The sequence below is a fragment of the Lepidochelys kempii genome, chromosome 1, assembly GCF_965140285.1.
Source record: "Lepidochelys kempii isolate rLepKem1 chromosome 1, rLepKem1.hap1, whole genome shotgun sequence".
Taxonomy (NCBI): domain Eukaryota; kingdom Metazoa; phylum Chordata; order Testudines; family Cheloniidae; genus Lepidochelys; species Lepidochelys kempii.
This window is the reverse complement of record NC_136380.1, coordinates 3,708,779-3,730,272: the sequence shown is the minus strand read 5'-3', so window position 1 is coordinate 3,730,272 and position 21,494 is coordinate 3,708,779. Positions and strand designations below refer to the sequence as shown.

At 52.5% G+C, this 21,494-nt stretch overlaps 2 pseudogenes; both read left to right on the top strand.

Annotated features, from left to right (window-relative positions):
• The first annotated feature begins 1,024 nt into the window (after positions 1-1,024).
• Positions 1,025-2,530, top strand: LOC140905250 (ubiquilin-1 pseudogene; annotated as a pseudogene).
• Positions 2,531-9,412: 6,882 nt separating this feature from the next.
• LOC140914934 (olfactory receptor 52B2-like) lies at positions 9,413-10,349 on the top strand (annotated as a pseudogene).
• Positions 10,350-21,494: the final 11,145 nt, after the last annotated feature.

Genomic DNA, 21,494 nt, shown 5'->3' with positions numbered 1-21,494 from the left:
AGGTACAAAGTCCTTGTTCCTTGACTCCAGGAGGAACTAAGGATAGTTTCCTTGTTTGCAGCTCCAAGCCTCTTTCTGCCAGCACTCTGCCAAAAAGCTCTCTCTGACCTTTCTCAGGGCCACTCCACCAGCGCTTCGGGAGCAATTTGGCGCTTCCTTCCTGCCTTCTTTCCCAGCTTCACTGGCCTTGCTGCAGTGTCTCTCTCAGAGACACCCAGACACACTCAGTTCCATCTGCATTTGCTGTATCAGTCCCCAGGGAAACCCACTGGGCCACACAGTTCAGCCTTTACTCAAGCCTAGCCTGTGTGATGGGTGGTGGCTGCTATTGTTTCAGTTCCCTGGTTAATAAAGGAGCTTACTCACTTCTTCACATTCATCCTGAATGAAAGGCGGCTGCTACACTCCCGCAACTTCAACCGGATTTAACCCAGCCCAGAATGACATTTTAAATTTGTGCTGGGTAAAAATGATGGATGACAGAGAAATCTCCATTCCCTCCCCACAGAAGTTGCCTGAGTAAAGACTGAGTAAGGATCCCAGAATTATTTATTAGTAGAACTAAGATTATTACAGATTTGGGGCCAAATTCACCTGTGATGTGCAAAGACCCAGCTCCATTGCCCTTGGTCTAGTTGCATCTACTTATGCCACCGGGAAAGAATTTGGGCCTTTGCCAGGAAATCGCCACGTTGAGGTTCTCAGAACGAGTAGCTTGCGTGGGGATTAATGTAGAGGAAACGGCTGGTCTCACCCACAGGTGCCATGGCAGCTTATGGCATCAGCCGTGATGTCACAGTGCAGACACAGGAGGTTGCAGGTCAGCAGAGGAGCAGAGCAGCAGGGGAGCCTGGGCCTTGGTTGGAGACACCGAGGAGGTCTCCCCCTTGGTCCTCTCCAGAGGCTCATGATGAGAGGGGGCCAGTAGCGGGGAAGCAGAAGACGCTGTGTCCTTTGCCTCACACCCCCATCCCTGTGCCAAAGCTTGCAAATGTCCTGTTACTGAGGCTCCATCCCACTAAGCATGGTCAGAAGCGGAGAAGTCCCTGGAGCTGGTCTAGAGGCTGCCGCCGCTCCCCAACTCATCAGGGTGACAGTCAAGACTCCCGGGCAGAAGGAGGAGTTTGTGGTGCCCGAGGACAGGCTCATCAGGGAGTTTAAGGCCGGCGTCTCCACCCGTTTCTCCTCTCCCACCGACCGGCTCGTGCTGATATTTGCTGGCAGGATTTTAAAAGATCACAAGACCCTGAGCCAACATGGCATCCAGGATGACGCCACCATCTACCTCGTCGTCCAGTCGCAAAGGAGATCCCAGGAGCGTCCGGGTCAGCGCGCCGGCTCCCCGGAGGGTGCGGCCGCCACCCAGTTGGAGAACGGCTGCCTCTCCAGGCCGGGCTCTGCCAGCAGCATGGCCTTCGGCACGGCCGGCCTGCAGGAGCTTGTCAGCAACCTCGGCCTGAACACGGCCAACTTCTCCGAGTTTCAGAGCCAGCTCACGTCCAACCCCGAGATGATGTTCCAGCTCTTGGAGAACCCCTTCATTCAGAGCCGGCTCTCCAACCCCGACCTGATGACCGAGCTGATCACGGACAATCCTCTGAAGCAGCAAGTGATCCAGAAAACCCCGGAGATCGGCCACTTCCTGAACACTCCCGACATGCTGCAGCTCATGCTGGAGCTCGCGCGGAGCCCAGCCACCGTGCGGGAAATCATGAAGGACCCCAGCCAGGCCTTGAACTTTCTAGCCAGCATCCTGGGCGGAGGCCGTGCCTCGCAGCACGTGAGCAGGGATCACCCCGATTTAACGTGGAAGGAAGCACAGACACAGGCTGCGGGGAACTCATTTGCTTCTCTGAGGAGCAGCTCATCCCTCACCAGCAGCCAGACCCCTTTGAGTAGAAGAAGAAGAGCTCCTTCACCCCCGGCTTGTACTCCGCCCTCCAGCTCCCCCAGTGACACCAGCAGCAGCCGTAGCATTAGCCACTACCCAGCACGGAGCTGCTTCGGACCCACTCCAGACCCAGGAAGCACCGCCGCCCTCTCAACGGCCATCAAGGGCTTGCTGCAGCAGACGGTCAAACAGCTTGTGCAGGACGTCCTGGTCGGGCCCGGTGCGAGGAGCGTGCAGCAGTCGCTCGGCCTGAACCCCGACCTGGGGACAAAGACGCTGCCGCAGAGCCCCCCGACAGCTGGGCAGCCCCCGACGCAGCCCCTCCCCACCTTCCATCAGCAAATCTGGCACCTGGAGGAGCTGGCGGCCGTGCCGGGCTCTAGAGAAATGCAAGCAATGGCACAGATTCAACAGAGGCTGCAGGCACTGGCAATGGGGGAACCCGGCATCCCACTGCAGCTCCTGTCTCCTTTAGCGGGGTCGGGGCACACGGCAAGCTCAGCAGAGAGAGCGCCCCCGAGCCCTGGGCTCAAGGAAGCTGCACAGCCAGCCTCAGCCATGCCAAACCAGAAGTTCACTGTTCAGCAGATGCTGCAGGCCCTAGCTGGAGCAAATCCTCAGCACGCCCCAAATCTCTGACGAGCAGCTGGAGCTGCTGACTGCAATGGGCTTCCCAAGCCGCCGTGCAAATTCACCAGCTCTGCTAGCAGCAAGAGACGACGCTGAGGCGACAACGAACAGGCTCTCGGGCTCCCAGCACGGCTGTCGCTTAACATGAAAAAAACCCAAACCGAAAAGAACACCATGATTTCTGATAAAAAGGTCGTAAATCTTTCAAGCCCCATTTTTGTTTATTTCATTCCAGGTCGTGTCACTCTGCCTAAGGTAGGAGAGCAGCAGCCGTCGCCGCATTCGGGCTCAAAGCTTCCTCTGTAAAAGGGGTTTCCTGCATCAGAAGCAAATAAAGTGATATGAAGAAAAAATTAGAGCTATCCAAAAAAAAAAATGTATTTTATTTTCCAAGAACAAAAGGTGGAGGAAACCATTTCCTGGTGGTTTTTAGCAGCTGTTTCATGAACACCTACAAAGGTGGAGGAAAAAGGTCATTTTTGGTTGAATTCTTTTTTTTTTTTTTGATTAAACGTTTCTGACCAGCTCTAATAATAATCAGTTACCAATTGTAGTAGGAAGAGAGAGCCAGAAGCACAGGCCTTGTTCAAGGCCTGGAGCCTGAACCAAAGCCAGGAAAAGTTACGCTCTGAGCAACGGTCAGGCCCTGTGAAAAGCAGAAACCTCCCTATTCATCATCTGTCTTTGTACTTTTACTCCTCATATTTCAGACAAGATATTTTGCCCAACTGTCTTATCGTGTGCGAGGCGGGGGTTTTCTTGTGCTGGCCTGCTGGCATGGGCTCGCCTGCTCAGTGTGTTCTAGCAATCCTAGCACCGAGTTCGGGTACCGGACGCTGACTGGCCGGGATTAGGGAAGCATCTGCTTTTGACAGGGCCTGACTGTTGCTTGTAGCGTAACTTTTCGCTGGCTGTGGTTTAGGCCTTGAACCAGGCCCATGTTCCCGGCTCTCTGTCTACTACACAACATGTATTTATTTATATTTCGAAAACGTCGTTCTCGTGACTGTTCATCGCATGTGTGTTACCCATGGCTCCTAACACTGTTACTCCCCTGCTCCCCGTCTCTTCCTCCCCATTCCTTCCCCTGGGGCCCAAGTCAGCGAGGTCCATCGGCACATGCCTAACTGCGAGCACGTGGGGCTGCCCATGCATTTAAAGTTAGGTGCATGTTTAAGCTCCTTGCTGAGTTAGGGCCCCGTGTGTTACCCCTGCGTGGTGTGTCTTGTTTTATTAATTATCGTTATCTATTTGTATTACCCTCCCACCAAGGAATCCCAGCCATGGGCTAAGTCCCCGTTGTGCCAGGCACTGTACGAACACAGAACAAGAAGTATAGGAGGAGAGGTGCAGACAGACAGATGGGGGCATGCCAGGAACAAATGAGACACTCTTGGCCAGCGTGATGGGCCATGGGCTCAGCACACCAGCTGCTGAATTGTCCAGTTCATGGAGCTCATGGCCTGCTAATGCCTGAGGACACGACTAACTTCACTTACAGGAGTGGTCCCACTCACCTAAACAGCGGCTATTGGTGCTCTGTGGCTCTAAAAGACCAGCCGGCTGGCACTTAGAGGACTGAGGTGACTGGGTTATGTAGCCCAGTTTGAAAAGGACGGCACTGAACCATAGAACAAACGCTCACTGTACGCCTAGAAATCAATCCGGCCCTTTGTCAGACTCTGCAGCCATCCTGCAAAGGAGGTGGAAGTATTTTCAAACCCTGGCTGTAGCCCTGCTCTGAGGGGGACTAAGGGGCCTCGGGCAGGTTTTTGCACAGGTTATGCACGTTTGGGAAAGAGAGGAAAAGAACCACTTGGTCAATCAGTCACCAGCTCCACAGCGCCTGCCGGTTCAACTCGTACATAATGCCAAATTAGTCAGCTCCTTAGGAAGATTTATACTCGGAGCTTGGTTAAAATGTTAGCTGAATTGCCCCACTGCTCCTTGGGAAAGCACAGTGTTCACAGCTCCTTTCCAACGGCTCCCTCGCGGAGAGAAAATATGTTTCTGAACACCAGGGTTGGGCTAGCTCCCCGGGCAGCTACTTGGCTAGCGAGGCTGGTTCACATATCGCACGCCGGGGCTTTCACCGCAGTTGGCCTTCCTGCACGCCTCACTCAGAAGCCAGCCAGGCAGGAAAGGGGCTGAGCGAAATGCAAGGTGGATTTGGGGCCTGAGCCAGAGTCCGTTGAAGTCCATAGAAACCCTCCCAGTGACTTCACTGGACTTTACAGTGGGCCCTTTGTGATTATTTGCCCTTAGACCCTAACTTGGCAAAGCACTTAAGCATGGTCTGTGCTTTAATATGCGCTTGCATCCATCTAAGCCAGGGGTGGCCAACCCGAGCCTGAAGAGGAGCCAGAATTTACCAATGGACATTGCCAAAGAGCCACAGTAATACGTCAGCAGCCCCCCATCAGCTTCCCCCCCACACTCCCAGCACCCGCTGCTCACCTGCAGCCCCGCCCATAAGCGCCTCCCCCTCCCTCCCTCCCCACACCTCCCGATCAGCTGTTTCGTGGCATGCAAGACGCTGCTGGGGTGGGGGGAGAGCGAGGGCACGGCAGGCTCAGGGGAAGGGGTGCAGTGGGGGCAGGGCCTGGGGCAGATCCAGGCGTTGAGCAGTGAGCGCCCCCCCAGCACATTGGAAAGCTGGCGCCTGTAGCTCCAGCCCCGGTGTCGGTGCCTAGACAAGGAGCCGCCCATTAACTCCTGGAGAGCCGTGTGGGGCTCCCGAGCCAGAGGTTGGCCACCCCTGCTCTAAGTACACACTTAAGACCCAGTGAGTATGGCTTACATTGCAATTAGACCCCTGTGGCTGGCCCGGGCCAGCTGATTTGGGCCCCGGCTAGCTGATTTGGGCCCCCAGGGCTCGCGTGAAGGGGCTGTTTCATTGTGGTGTAGACATCGGGGCTCAGGCTCCTGGAGCCTGAGTCAGCTGCATGAGCCAGGCCTGGGTTTCTAATTGCAGTGTAGCCACACCTTTTATCTTCAAAGTTAAGCATATACTTAAGTACTTTACTGAATGGGGACAGAGTTAACATATGCTTAAAGTAAAGCATGCGCTTAAGTGTGCTGCTGATCAAGGCCTTCATAGGTGCCTTTTCTCGCCACAGGACTCTGAGAGAGACAAGGTGGGGAGGGAGACAAGCTCACCAGCTGAAGTTGGTCCCATAAAAGTTATCACCTCCCCCACCTTGTCTCTGTAACATCCTGGGACTGACACCGCTACAGCAACACGGCCAATGAAACTCCTTGTGAGCAAGGGTTAGCAGCCCGATTTCACTGGGTGGCTAACAGATTATAACGGTCTTGCCTAAAATTGCCCAATAGCAGAGCCGTGAGTGAGCGATTAGTTGATTTACTCAGCTGTATTCCGGCCTCCTGATGACTTCCTAATTCTGGAGAAATCCAGACTGGCCTCTCAAAGCTCCATGCCTGTTGGGAAGCTGGCTGATACCAGCTGAACCCAGGAGTCCTAGCTCCCAGTGACCCACTCCAAGCACAGGACTGCCGTCTCTTCTCCTCTGATTTCAGCCTCCCTGCAGCATGCAATGCAAGTGGCTGCTTGCTCTGTAGAAATTCCAGCAGACTCCATTCCAAACCTCCCCTAGGTCTCTGCTGATTTCTCGGGGAGGACCAGTAGCCCCGGGAACCAGGGGCCCGATAAATCCATTGCTGGGTTCCAGAACCAGCTGACGACCAGAAAACCGGCTACTGGAATTTCCACAAGGATTAACCCTTTATCACCTGTGTTGCTCTGCGCCTGTGGGCGCAGAAAAGTTAAAGAGCCACTGAAATCGCAGATCGCTGCTGCAAAGTGGTAACAGTCCCTGGGTGAGATGCCACACCTGATGCAGAGGGCCCGAGGCTGCCCTGCCGGGCGACCTGCCTCTGCAGGCGCAGCTGTCGAGAGTGGGTATAAAATGCTCCCGCTTTGATTCCCTTGCCAGGGACCGCAGGACGGGGCACCTGCCAAGCCAGAGCCATGGAGCACACTCGGCAGAGATCCCTGGTCTCTGTTCTGGGGCTGATGAGCAACCCAGGGCTTGATGCTCTGTCGCCGCCTAACCGGGCCGATCGTTCCTGCACGGGGGGGGGGCTGGTGTGTGGGGCTGGAAGGGACCTCCTGGGTCACTGAGCACAGCCCCATCAGATACGGAAATGGGATCCCGGTTCAATGAGAAAGCACCTTGGGCTATAGGAGGGCAGACTTATGCCGATAATGCTAATGCAGAAAAATGCACAGAGAAACGAAGGGTTAAATCCCTGTTGCTCTTCACCACCTGAGTCACAGACATCAGGTCCCTGGGGCTCCCTGCTGGCTTGGAGCCCCCGCTGGGATCCCCAGGGTAGCACTATGAATATCCGATGCCAGCCCCAGTCAGTGAGGATTCCCCACCACCTGCTACTCCGCACCCGGATCACGGGCGGAGATTCCTCCTCCCAGGCTGGGGCAGCAGCCTGGTGAGTTGCTGGCCTTAGCCGTCTGGGTCGGGAGCAGCTCTTGGGCATTCAGCAGGGCCCGGTGCGGTGAGGGCTGTGATTGGAGGGAGGGGCAGGGAATCTGTAGCTGGAGGAAATGCAGCTTCTAGGCTCGGAGCTGGGAGACACCACTGGCCCAGACAGGTTTAGTATAATGTGACCTCGCTGCCCGGGACACCCGGCCATGCCCTGAGCCGACAGAGGTAAGGATCCCCGGGAGGGGGGTGGGACCTGTACTTCCATGGGGTCAGCGGAGTCACCTGCTCAGATCTTAGCCAGGCGATTCCTCTGCCTGGAGCGGGACCGTACGGAGCGAGTCCATCTCTGATGTCAGGACAGTGCACACCACCATGTATGCCACAGATGCTGGGCTGGCTCCTGCCCCATGCCACACTCCAGAAGACAGGGGTGAAGAGCCTCAGGGGACGATTAGGAGTATGTTTTGTATCGCAGTAGGGCCTAGGGGCCCACATTGGGGATCAGGGCCCCATTGTGCTAGGTGCTGTATGGACACATAAGAAAAAGCCAGTCCCTGCCTCAGAGAGCTGGATGTCAGGGTGTGACCGCACCGAAATATCAAACGCCCATTGGTAACTGGAGTTTGAGACCCAAACTGGGGCTGGAAGCTTTTTGCTTTTTTCTCCTCTTTAGGTACTGTAAAACGAATCTGTAGGTCCCCTTGAACAGCTGGGCTACCGGGATTCGACGCCTGGCACATGAGGCTATTGGGATTCGATGCCTGGCACACGGGGCTATCGGGATTCGATGACAGTAAATCCGTTGGGGTGGGATTCTGTTCTGCAGGTCTTTTCACCCAGTCTGATTCTCTCCTGGCCAGCACTTTGTGCCATCACTCACCCTGGTGCTAAGTTACTGTGAGACAGCAACTCGATCAGGCTGGGAAGACTTTGCCCAGGAGGGCATGGTCACACAAGGTATTGAAAATCTGAATGTTTCCTACATTTTAGCATGAATGTTTGTCCTTCCAAAATACAACCCAGAAGGGCATTGTCCCTTCCATATGTTTGTTATTCTCCTTATCAAAATGATCCCATTCAGGAAGCAGACATGATTCTACGTGGCTGTGGTGAAGTGAGAATTTTCTGTCATATTTTTATGTAGCCTACACATGCCTCAGTTTCCCCGCTATTTTGCATTGTTATCCGGGGGAGTGGGGGAGGACTGTTTGCTCTCGGGGTAGGCTAAGAAACATAGTTAGGAATATCTCCCAGCTATCTGAGCCTGAATGGGTCACTAAATAGGACTGGCCGAGGGGTCCCCATATCAGTGGAAAATTGGAGAAGACAATGGCAAAGCCAGTCACCGGGACATTGACACAGAGACAGACAGAGCCTGAACAATGGGGCTCACTCCAGCTTGGCAGGGCCCTGGGCTGATCAGAACAAATGATGCTTTAACCATCAGTTCTCTGTGCTTACCTAGGACTTCCCATGCTGCATTCCTTGAGGAATAAGCCCACTGTTTTGACAATGCTGTTTGAGTGTCACTGCAAATGCTGGGCAAGGGGCATTAACCCTTGCAGCATGGACCTTCTTATTTTGAGGGAACTGGGATTGTTTAGTCTACGGAAGAGAAGAATGAGCGGGGGATTTGATAGCTGCTTTTAACTACCTGAAAGGTGGATCCAAAGAGGATGGCTCTAGACTGTTCTCAGTGGTAGCAGATGACAAAATGAGGAGTAACGGTCTCAAGTTGCAGTGGGGGAGATTTAGGTTGGATATTAGAAAAAACTTTTTCACTAGGAGGGTGGTGAAACACTGGAATGGGTTACCTAGGGAGGTGGTGGAATCCCCTTCCTTAGAGGTTTTTAAGGTCAGGCTTGACAAAGCCCTGGCTGGGATGATTTAGTTGGGGATTGGTCCTGCTCTGGGCAGGGGGTTTGACTAGATGACCTCCTGAGGTCCCTTCCAACTCTGATATTCTGTGATTCTATGATTCTATGACCAGTGTCTCCCAGGGGTCTGTCTGCCTCTGTTGGACTCGCTGGGCAGAGCTCATGGTGTGAAGCCGGAGGGCTGAATGACTTACTCCAGAGGAAGAGGGAGACCACTTGGGGGCTGGCATGCTGAAGGGGTTCCAAAGCTGGGGGTGCAGCAGGATCCTGTGGGTCTGTGACAGTGGCCAATCACAGAGCTCAGATAATGAGTAGTGAATAGCTGGAGGAAACAAGCTCATGACCAAACCACCACCCGACATTCATTCAAACTAGTCATTGACTATTTGCAAATAGAGAATACACCCTGAGAACGCCAGCTCACCCAAATGGGGGAAGGGGGACTATGAACATTACTGGCAATGAACTCTGTAGTTTTAGTGATTCTGACAGCGACTGTTCTTGTCTTCCCCCACAGGCCGGGGAGCCTGCGTGGCCTGCATCGTACCATGTCAGTGATCAATTCCACTAGGTCCCACCCCGCAACATTCGTGCTGGTCGGCATCCCAGGCATGGAGCAGGCGCACATCTGGCTCTCCATCCCCTTCTGTCTGATGTACGTTGTTGCCCTTCTCGGGAACTCTGTCCTCCTATTCACCATCATAACAGAGTCGAGTCTCCATGAGCCCATGTACATCTTCCTATCCATGTTAACAGTGGCCGATCTGCTGTTATCGTCCTCCACGGTGCCGAAAACCCTAAGTGTTTTCTGGTCTCTCTCCAAGGAGATCTCTTTCAATGGCTGCCTCACCCAGATGTTTTTCATTTATTTTATTTTCATTACCGAGTCGGCCATCCTACTGGCCATGGCCTTTGATCGGTACGTTGCCATCTGCGACCCCCTGCGGTACACAACTGTATTAACACACTCCGTGATCAGGAAGATAGCCATGGCCGCTCTAACCAGGAGCTTCTGTATAATGTTCCCAGCCGTCTTTCTCCTTAAACGGCTCGACTACTGTGGACATAATATTATGCCTCACACGTACTGCGAGCACATGGGTGTGGCCAGGCTGGCCTGTGGGGACCTAACAGTCAATATTTGGTATGGTTTAGCAGCTGGTTTCCTATCAGCAGGATTGGATGCTCTTTTTATTGCAGTCTCCTACGCTTCCATCCTCAGGTCTCTCTTTAGGTTGCCATCCCAGGGCATCCATCTCAAGGCTCTGAACACGTGTGGCTCCCACGTCTGTGTCATATTGATGTTTTACATCCCAGCGTTTTTCTCTTGGAGCACCCATCGGTTTGGCAGCCACATCCCCCGCCATACCCTCATCCTACTGGCCAACCTCTATGTCATCATCCCCCCCCATGCTGAACCCCATCATTTACGGGGTGAGGAGCAAACAGGTGTGGGAAGGAGCGACCCACGTCTTCTCACATTGAATGTGGCAGCTGGGCTGAACCATGAAACTCGCCAAAGAGTCTGTTTAGAAATGAAATTGGGTTGAAATGATGTTGGGTAGAGAAATGCAGTGGGACGAGGTAGGACACCACATAATGAAGCTGAATCTGGCAGGCTACCATTCCTGATACACGTAGTTTCATTTGATGCTTCCCCATACTGCTCTAATTCCACCATGGGCTGAGTGTATTTCATACTTGTCAATCAAAGTCCTCTACAAATCGAAAATAGCTGTTCCTCTGAGCTTCTCGAACTACAGGAGCTCAGATGACGAGCTTCTTAGAAATTATTATAAAGAGAACAAACGGATCGATAGAACGTGCAAAACACAATGTTAAAAAGAACATTATTAAGGTTGCAAAGTCAAGCATTCACATGTTGGGACATGCCAGAAGGCCCTGGCAGTCTGAGCACAGCCCCGCCCTGTGTATGTTTTGTGACACTGTCGTTAACTGATTTGTGACGTTGCACTCCATATGATTCTATGAAAATATGCTAATGAGTGTGAATATAATGTAACTGGAATATGCTTCATGCGAAAGGTCTCTTGTAAGGTATCATTACAAAGCTTATAATCTATTGAGTGTGGTCATCCTATTTGTATAAATGTATTATTCTTGTAGAAATATGAAATATAATTCTGAGGTCCTATTGTAGCGTGACGATGCTGCCCGTGGGAGCCAGCTGAGGTCACTCAATCAGGGTGAACTGCAAACAGACCGGGGCAGACAAACCCCAAAGGCTGTTGGATATTCCAATACTTAGATTTACCCAGCCAGCCCAAAACAGCTTCTACAGCATCTCCCTGGTTACTCAGAAGCCCAAATAATGCAGTTCCCTTAAAGTGATCCAGCCTCAGGCCTCCATCCAGACACACCTGTCAAACATAGGATGATAAAATTCTGAAAATCTGATTTCATCATATAAAAGAAAAGGTTCTCCTGACCCCAAAGGACCAAACCCCAGACCCAGATCAAATGATAACTCAGCTCTTACCCAAAATACATGCTTATAGTAAATTCTTATTAACTAAACTAAAATTTATTAAAAAAGAAAAGAGAGAGAGTGTTGGTTAAAAGATCAATATACAGACAGACTTGAGTTCAATTCTTGAGGTTCAGATACAGAGCAGAGATGAGCTTGTAGTTGCCAAAAGTCCTTTTAGAAATAGTCCAGAGGTTATAGTCCAATGTCCATATTCAGGGAGATTCCCGTCAGTGACTGGGGATCTCAATCCTTATGGCTTAAGGTTTCCCCTTCTTGAAACCCAAAGCAGATCTGAGATGAAGAAGGATCATGTCCCAGGGTTTTTATACATTTCCAGCAGCCTTTTGGGCTGAGAAAACAATAGTCTTAACTTTCCTTCTCCTAAACATCATGGCAATTAGCACAGGGTAAGTTATCCATTAAACAGTTCAGACACAGGTTACCACAACCTTCAAAGAGACACATAGACAATTATACTATTTCACTCAAGGGTCTTCCTAAATGTTCATATGACTTTTTTGATCTTTGAATCAAAGCTATAGCCATAGACAAGACTTGTTTGCTGACATCACAAGACCTGAGCAAACCTCTATCCTTCTATCTCTAACAATGCAGGCTTGCATTACAAAGCTCTATTCATTTACATCTCTTCCTAACAAGTCTTTAGAGTCTGGCCCTGGGTCAGGTCAGTCTGTGAGTTAATTAACTCTTTCTGGACCTATCACCTTTCAATGAGATATTATATTACACTCATAACATCATGTGTAGTTATGCGAAGTGTGGGCCATTAATGGTGGTTTAGAATCTTGATAGGTTTCAGAGTAGCAGCCATGTTAGTCTGTATCCACATGCATCCGATGAAGTGAGCTGTAGCCCACGAAAGCCTATGCTCAAATAAATTTGTGAGTCTCTAAGGTGCCACAAGGACTCCTGTTCTTTTTGTAGAATCTTGATGGCGCCCATCAATGAGGACAATTGACTGAGCGGTGCGCGGTTTACTTGCAAGCCTTCCTGTGAGTCAGGCCGGGAGGAATGAAGGCTTGGGATCTCACAGGACATGTGACCATGTCACCTAGTACTGGAATCCATCTTTAACCTGGTGCTTTTCCATTTAAAAGGAGGCATAGAGACCCAGAGAGGCAAAAGATTCCTGCCTTGTGCCAGAGCCATATAAGGGTGTGGAAGAGAACAAAGAGGGCTGCAGTCATGAGAAATCCCCTAGCTATCACCTGAGTTGGAACAAGGGCTGTACCAGGGGGAAGGATTGGGCCCAGACTAGAAACGAGTCTAGTCTGTGAAAGAAGCTTATTGGCACATCTCTGAGGGTGAGGTTTCGTCTGTAATCAGTTTCTTACTGTATTAGGCTTAGACTTGCGTGTTATTGTTTTATTTTGCTTGGTAATTTACTTTGTTCTGTTTGTTATTACTTGGAACCACTTTAATACTGCTTTTTATAGTTAATAAAATCACTTTTGTTTATTGATTAAGTGATTAATACCGGGGGGGGGGGGGGGAAACAGCTGTTCAAATCTCTCTATCAATGTTATAGAGGGTGCACAATTTATGAGTTTACCCTGTATAAGCTTTATCCAGAGTAAAATGGATTTATTTGGGGTTTTGATCCCATTGGGAACTGGGTATCTGGGTGCTGGAGACAGGAGCACTTCTTAAGCTGTTTTCAGTTAAGTCTCCAGCTCTAGAGGACGTGGGTCAGACCTGGGTCTGTGTTTGCAGCAGGCTAGTGTGTCTGGCACAACCAGGCAGGGCTCCCAAGCTGCCAGGAGAAACAGGCTCAGAGGCAGTCTCAGCATATCAGGTGGAAGTCCCAAGGGGGTCTCAATGACCCAACCCATCTCGTGATTAATCTGTCTGACTCAGAGCAGGGCCTTCATTTGGGTCCCTTACATCCCAGGGTGTCCCCTAACCACCAGGCTATGGGGTATTCTGGGATGGGGCTTGTGACAAAGCAGCCCTGCCTGAGGCTACTTCCAATAGCAAATGGCAGTATGACAGATGCACCTACCTCAGTTTCCCCTGTAGTTGCCCATGCAAAGGAGTATTGTCTCACCCCTCTGTCTGGTTCATCAGCCCCCTTTCCAGGCCTCCACTCTCCAGGCCTCCCCCCAAGACCTCCCAGACTCGCTTCCCTCCGCAACTCTTCTCCCGTCGCTCCTACTCAGGTCTCCTGTGAGAGGGCCCCTGGCAGGATTCCACTCGTCCCGGCCTCCCAGTCGAGGAGTCCTACCCCTGTTCTGGGGAACCTCCTGCCAGTACCCCCCCTTGTTCCTTGGCTCCTCCCACAGCCCTCCACTTGGGTGCCAGGTCTTCTGCCGTAGGGCTCCCTGCGTTGGCACGCTCCTCAGACCTCCTGGCTGTGAGCCCTGCGTCTGGGTCTGGCTTACGTGGTCCATGCTGGCTCTTCCCCTCGTTCCTAGGAGCCTCCCTGCCACTCAGCAGGGCTCCCCGGCTCCAGCCAGTCCCCGCCACCAGCTGTCCTCCAAACTCTCTGTTGGCAGCTTTCCCTCAGGCAGGCCTCTGCTGCTCCTTCGGTCTCCCCGGCCCTCCCCTGCCCCCTCCTCCGGCCCAGGTGCCCTCACTTACACCCAGGCTGGGGGCAGCTGTTGAGTCACAGGCACACTGGACTTGGGGGGTGGGGTGGTCACTTTGGGCAGTCACAGGGCTCTTGCTGTCCCTTCCCTTGGAGCTGGTCCACTTTGTGTGGTGGCTGGAGCAGAGACGCGGCCCCGGGTCTCCCCAGGGAAGGCACCTGTCACTGGGCTCGAGAGTCGGTCTCTAGCTCTTTGGCCCGGGGAACGTCTAATGAGCTACCACTGGGAGATTGAGAAAACGGAGACGGACTGGATCCAGTGGTGCAACCCTCCCCTCGGATGTCGAGGGCCCACATTCCAGTGCTCTGCTGAGTCTGAGCAGCAGCTTGACCCTGGGTTTCCATCCCAGGTAAGTGCCCTGAGCCCTGTCTAACCTCTGGACCCCCCCCCCCGCCCCCTTTTTTAAAAAATGTGACCTATGTGGAGGGGAGGGAAGTCAATCTACTTACCAATTCTGTGCTGGAGTTCCTCTCTCGGGCTCCAGGTACTTACACAGGCCGTGCAGCCCCATGCTTGCAAGAGCCAACAGCAGGACTTTCTGTAGGAACCTTTTCAATACTGACAGTGGGAATGACCATTCCCTTTCTTTCTCTTCTTAGGAATCCGGTATCTGCCTTTCCCATAAAGCAGCTCCGCTCACCCGCACAAGTAACATTTCCAATTCCTTCTTATGAAGAGCACTCCAGAGCAGCTGGTCCAGCACAGCAGTAAGAACGCAGCATCGCCGGATTGACAGGGCTTGCTAGCGAATTGTTATTTTGACTGTAAAACAAAGGGCTGGAAGGGACCTCAGTAAGTCGTCTAGTCGGGTCTAATGCACTCAAAGCAGGACTGTAGCTATATATCAACCCCCACAGGGGTGTCAGCAGTAGGGGTCAAACGTGGGACCTCTGGAACTAAATGCATGAGGGGTTTTATGACCCCTGCGTGAGTTGGCCTTATATACACACGTGATACCTTCGTAAAGCAAACCAGGGATTAGGATGTCTGACCACTGGAGGTCTCCTGCCTTCATGTAGGCTCACCCTGGCTATTATATTGAAGACTGAATAATACAATTAGTTGTACTATGTAACCAATTGTTTCAGCATCTGCATTATTGAGCACAGACAAAATTCCAGATAAGAGAGGGGGAAAAAAACACCCTTTGCAGTGACCGTAGCTGTCAGGCTTTGTCGACCTTCGCGGAGAGGTTTCATCTGTTGCTCTGTGAAACGGTCCCCAGCGTAAGGGGAGTGAAAAGCGGGCCGGCCTGAGCAGCCCCGTCTGAAGTTCTCACACTCTCCTCGGCCCTGTGGAGGGCAGCAGAGGAACGTGGCTGTAAGCCCTCCGCTCAGAGGGGCTGGGTGAATTCAGCCTGGCCAGGCTAGGCACAGGTGGACACAGGACCTGTCATTAGAGCAGGGGGCGGCCAGCCCAGTGGCCTGGCACTGACCCAGACCAGCCCAACAAGAAGTCCCAGCATGGGGCAGTTCTGGAGTAACCTGCTCATAGGGAGAGTTTTTTTCCTCACTCTCATCGGCTGTTGGATGGCTTCTGCCCTGCAGCTTGTGGGTGTCTGTCCCCTGGGATGTTTAATGCATAGCCACGGATGGTATGATCGCCCACAGAAACACATGAGAGGAAGTAAGGCCTAGTAGTTACAGGATGTGCCTGGGCTTTTGGGGCCCCTGGCTACACCCAGTTTTGCTACCAAATCACTGTGTCACCTTGAGCAAATCACTACCCTCCCCTTGTGCCTCAGTTTCCCCATCTGTAAAATGCAGCTAACGCTGCTGACTCAGCTCACAGAGCAGGAGAAGGGGGATTAGACTGACTCATGGATGTGTGTGAAGCTCACTGAGACCCTCAGATAGACTGTATGGGAGACAGGATGGGCCATGGATTGGACACCCCCCTGGTAGCTAGGAGATCCCCATTCAATTCTCTGCATCACTGCCAACTTCCTGCGCGGCCTTGGGTGAGTCACTTAACCTCTCTGCGCCTCACTGGGGACAACAACCCTGCCTTGCCTCACAGGGCTGCTGTGAGGCTAAATACCCTACAAACCGGGAGCTGCTCAGGTACTACAGTGACTTGGCACGTGAGAGACGTAGCCAGAAGGAGCGATGGGTATGCACAGTAGCATCTCCCGTGATGTGGGTTATTCCGGGCTGGGCTGTGTTCATTGCACCTGACGGAAAGAGGGAAGGGAAAAAAAAACTGAGGAAGTCAGAGCTGAATATTAGAGAGACAAGGTGGGATGGACATAGCTGCATCTACACTGCAAACAGCATCTGAATATTAAGCATTTAAGGCACCTGCAGCAGGTTTATATCAGTGCTGTGAGCTCCCTCTGGCTCGGCAGTATAAATATCCCTGTGCGGGTTTCCAACCGCCTGCCGCTCCCCACCCAGGTCACAGGCAGACATTCCTCATCCCCCGCTGGGCAGGAGCCTGGTGCGTTGTTGGCATCAACCATCTGGGTTGGGGGCAGCTCTCCGGCATTCAGCAGGGCCCAGTGGGGTGCGGACTGTGATTGGAGCGAGAGGCAGGGAAGCTGCAGCTGGGGGGAAATGGCCCAGTTTCTAGGCCCTTCCCTATTCAGATATTTCCAAAAATCTGGGGAAAAGCTACTTCTGCCCTACTCTGCACCTCGTGCTGCGCCTGCCACCAGGGCAGAGTGGGCGTAAAGCACCCCCGTGTCAAAATATCAAGGGCCAGATTCACACGGTTAGTGATGTTTATTATTGTTTCCGTGGCAATCGGTCGGGGCCCCATAGTACTCGGCCCTGAAGAAACAAAGAACTCAAAACCAGCCCAGTCCCCAAGAGATTGCAGCCTAGGGTCTGTGCCCCAGCCGAAGCCTGCTGCTGGGTCCCACGGGGCTGGAGGCAAGGATGGCTTGACACTGGTGTGGCTGGTGCTTAGCCCAGGAAGCTGGTCCCAGAGGCCAGCAGCCGTACGGTTTGAGACACGTATATTCCAAACACCTAACACGCCGGACATCCCTGAGTATTGGGGTATGGCTGGAATCTGAACCACAGCCCCGGCTGCCTGCCAGTGGCCCCTATCTTATAAAAACAGCCTGAAGTAGGACAACCAAACTGGATCCAAACACCGATCACGCAGCGTAGGCTCCTGTCTAGAATGGTGGCTGAGATCACAGTATCCACAGTATTCTTGTCAGCAAGTTAAGGAAGTATGGGCTGGATGAATGCACTATAAGGTGGGTAAAAAGCTGGCTAGATTGTCGGGCTCAACGGGTAGTGATCAGTGGCTCCATGTCTAGTTGGCAGCCGGTATCAAGTGGAGTGCCCCAAGGGTCGGTCCTGGGGCCGGTTTTGTTCAATATCTTCATAAATGATCTGGAGGATGGTGTGGATTGCACTCTCAGCAAATTTGCGGATGATACTAAACTGGGAGGAGTGGTAGATACGCTGGAGGGGAGGGATAGGATACAGAAGGACCTAGACAAATTGGAGGATTGGGCCAAAAGAAATCTGATGAGGTTCAACAAGGATAAGTGCAGGGTCCTGCACTTAGGACGGAAGAACCCAATGCACAGCTACAGACTAGGGACCGAATGGCTAGGCAGCAGTTCTGCGGAAAAGGACCTAGGGGTGACAGTGGACGAGAAGCTGGATATGAGTCAGCAGTGTGCCCTTGTTGCCAAGAAGGCCAATGGCATTTTGGGATGTATAAGTAGGGGCATAGCGAGCAGATCGAGGGACGTGATCGTTCCCCTCTATTCGACATTGGTGAGGCCTCATCTGGAGTACTGTGTCCATTTTTGGGCCCCACACTACAAGAAGGATGTGGATAAATTGGAGAGAGTCCAGCGAAGGGCAACAAAAATGATTAGGAGACTGGAACACATGAGTTATGAGGAGAGGCTGAGGGAGCTGGGATTGTTTAGCCTGCAGAAGAGAAGAATGAGGGGGGATTTGATAGCTGCTTTCAACTACCTGAAAGGGGGTTCCAAAGAGGATGGTTCTAGACTGTTCTCAATGGTAGCAGATGACAGAACGAGGAGTAATGGTCTCAAGTTGCAGTGGGGGAGGTTTAGATTGGATATTAGGAAAAACTTTTTCACTAAGAGGATGGTGAAACACTGGAATGCGTTACCTAGGGAGGTGGTAGAATCTCCTTCCTTAGAGGTTTTTAAGGTCAGGCTTGACAAAGCCCTGGCTGGGATGATTTAACTGGGAATTGGTCCTGCTTCGAGCAGGGGGTTGGACTAGATGACCTTCTGGGGTCCCTTCCAACCCTGATATTCTATGATTCTATGATTCTATGATCCTGCAGCGCATTCACCGCGGGTAGTTAATTGGCAGCTGGTGGCTGCCGTACCCTAGTAGGGGTTGAGGATGGGGCTCCCTGCACTGTGGCTGCCCATCTTGCATCTGCTCCGGGCACTCCAGCCCCCAGCCCTGTCCATCTGGCACCTCTCCCCAGCAAACACCGCACAGGCCAAATCATTAACGAAACAGATCAGGAGATAGTTTGCCATTTTTGCCAAAAGCAAGTGACTGAGCCCTGATGTGTGGCTTGGTATGTCTTCTCTAAGCCCCGGTCCACACTACGGGGGACGGGTGATCGATCCAAGTTACGCAGCTTCAGCTATGTGAATAACGTAGCTGAAGTCGCCGTACTTAGACCTACTCACCGCTGTGTCTTCACTACGGTGAGTCGACAGCTGCCGCTCCCCCGTCGACTCCTATACTCCACCGCCATGAGAGGCGCGGGTGGAGCCGATAAGTATAAGAACTACTGTGATGGCTCTCAGGGGTCCCAGGGCTGTGAGTCACCTCAGTACCCCCTGCCTCAGAGAGCGGGAGTCTCGCTGGCGGTGGTTGGGTGCTGGCTCCTGGACACTACCTGCCCGTCAGCCACTCAGGAGCCTTCCTCTGGGCTAGGCCAGCCCTGACTTCACCCGACAGGTTAATGATAAGGGCACCTCCACTTCTGAGCCCCTGTGAAGCATTCCCCTGTGACATCCAGCCCCTGACACTGGCTACTTAGAGAAATCCAGAATCTCTGCCCCAAAAAGAGCAGCGTATCCCAGTTTATCAGTTTTGAAGTAAATCTCCACTCCTGTATTACACACGGCGCGTGTGAGCATGTACAATAAAATAAAAGTTGGTGTATTTAAGAAGAATGGAGAGTTAACTAGAAACGAGAATGTGGTGGAAACAAATGGTTACAATATAACATCACAAAATGAGAACTTGGGTCAATAGTTCCCTTTCCTACTAATAAAGTAGGTTCCTCCCTCTCAAAGTTTAGTCTGTTGCAGAGCTGGCTGGATTCACATTAACCAGGATCCAATTTTTCATGAGAACATCCCCTCACTCCAAGATGTCTCCTCAGTGAAAGGATCCAGAGGGCCTCTCCCCACTCTGTGTTATTCTGAAATAGTCTTTTGTCTCTGTTCACAGGCAGGGCAATCCTCTTTGTTTTTATTGTTCCTTCATATACCTCCAAGTGGTGCTGATTGTTTGCAGTTGTCCGTAATGGTTTTCCATTGATCATCTTGGGATGGAGCAAGGGTGGACAACTGAGCCTGGCATTACATCCCCAGCTAACCAGGGTGGGGTGACGATGCCCTCCAGGAATAGCCATCACCAAGACACACTGCCCTGGTGACTAACTTCTACTCCAAGTTCTACTCCGTAAAGCACACTGTCAATATCAATGTGTTATTCCTTAACTATTACCTGGACATGCATTTTGCAGTGGTTATGAAGCTTGACAAGTTACAAGCTTTCTGCGCACACCTTACATGCTACTCTTTATGAGTTAATATACTGAAAGACTTGTGTGCGGTGTAGGGAGTTTGTCAGGCCTGAAATGAGAGTTGTTTGCAAAGAACAGGGAACTCTTTGTCAGGGCCTCAGTGTCACAAGGACCTTTCTAAATAATGTACAAAAGGAGAAATGATCAGATCAAACAAGTGAGAGGAGGAAAGGGTTAATTCTCTGTTGCTCTTCCCCACCTGAGCCTGTCACAGAGGCCAGGTCCCTGGGGCTCTGGGCTGGCACTCAGTCCCTGCTGGGATTCACAGGGCAACAGTATAAATATCCCTGTACCTCAGCCCTGGTCAGTGCAGATTCCCTGCCGCCAGCAGCTCCCCGACAGGGTCACAGACAGAGATTCCTCCTCCCCAGCTGGGGCTGGAGCCTGGTGAGTCCTTTGCGTGGAATGAATCTGTGAAGGGGCGAATGGAAACAGATGAAAGCTATGAAATGTCTGAGCTGGGTTTGGATAGCATGGGGGATGTGTAATTCTGACTGCAGGGGCAGGAGAGGAGCCGGGGCACGGAGATAACGCTCCTGTGACTGCTCTGTAGTTCGGTGTTAGGAAGAGGTCACCGGGTTACCCTGATCCACTCCCACGGGAGTCCCTGGGGGTCTTGCTGTTGAACTCAGTGGGCTCTGGACTGGGCCGTTCTGGGTTATGTGACTGTGCAGAGCAAACCTCATTGGAAACCTACTCAGGCCCTGTGATATTCTACACCCCAAATCCCGAGGCCGTCACTCAGTCAACACTTCCATTAACGCCATAAGGACCCCAGGACTGGGTCCATTCCAGCTGGCAGAAATTAGCTGGTTTCAAGGATCACACAGCATCACACACAAACACACACCCATATTTCTGCAGGGTTCACACAAGACTGTGGCCAGCAGCAGCCTTTCCGCACTGCATGTGTGGGGGAAGGGAAGGGAGCTGCTTCCAGGCTCAGGGAAGGAGGAGGGAGGGAAGAGATGATCTGGCCCATGTCTTTGCAGAGCTCATCTCTTCCTTCCCCACCCTCCCCATGTCTGGAAGCAGCTTCTCCCTTCCTACCCACACCAACATAACCCAGCCACCTCCTGTCCTCCGGCTACGGCACGGGCAGGAAGGGGTTAAGCCCTAAAGATGCACCAGGGCCCAGGGAAACTGACTGCAAGGGCTTCAGAGAACCGGGCCAGAGAAGTGGCTTAGTAGGGGAGGATGCCTAGGGGGCGGAGCAGCCCCACGCTCCCTGGGGCCAGGATCCAGGGTGTGGGGCTAGGGAGTGAAGAGGGGTGCTTAGGACCTGCCACAGGGGCTGTTGTGGAGCCTGTAGGTTCGGGACATGAACAGGCTGGAAATTGTTTCCCCTTCCTCCCCCCGCCACTCCGGAGCTTAGCTGAGGGGCAGAGAGGCTTCCTCATGCCAGCGCTGTGCGGGGCTTTGGCACATGCAGGTATCAGCACCTCCTGGCCAGCGCCCTGGGCCGGAGGGTCTTGGGTTTTCCCGGGGCGCCGGCCCAGCCAGAGGCAGTGCGGGAAGGAAGGATCATGCCAGCCAGTCTGCTGATAAGCTAAACTCTCCGATGAGGGGCAGGTTCTCCGCACAGCGCTGGGAGCGGGACATGCCCCACTGCGGGCGGATCTGGGGGAGCAGCAGAGCTGGGGAAGGTGAAGGGGCAAAGCAGGGAGAGGACAGCGAGAGGGGGAACATGTAAAGGGCTGATGGGTGGGCAGCAGAGTCAACATGTAACCGGCCGCTGCCTGGTGCCTGCCT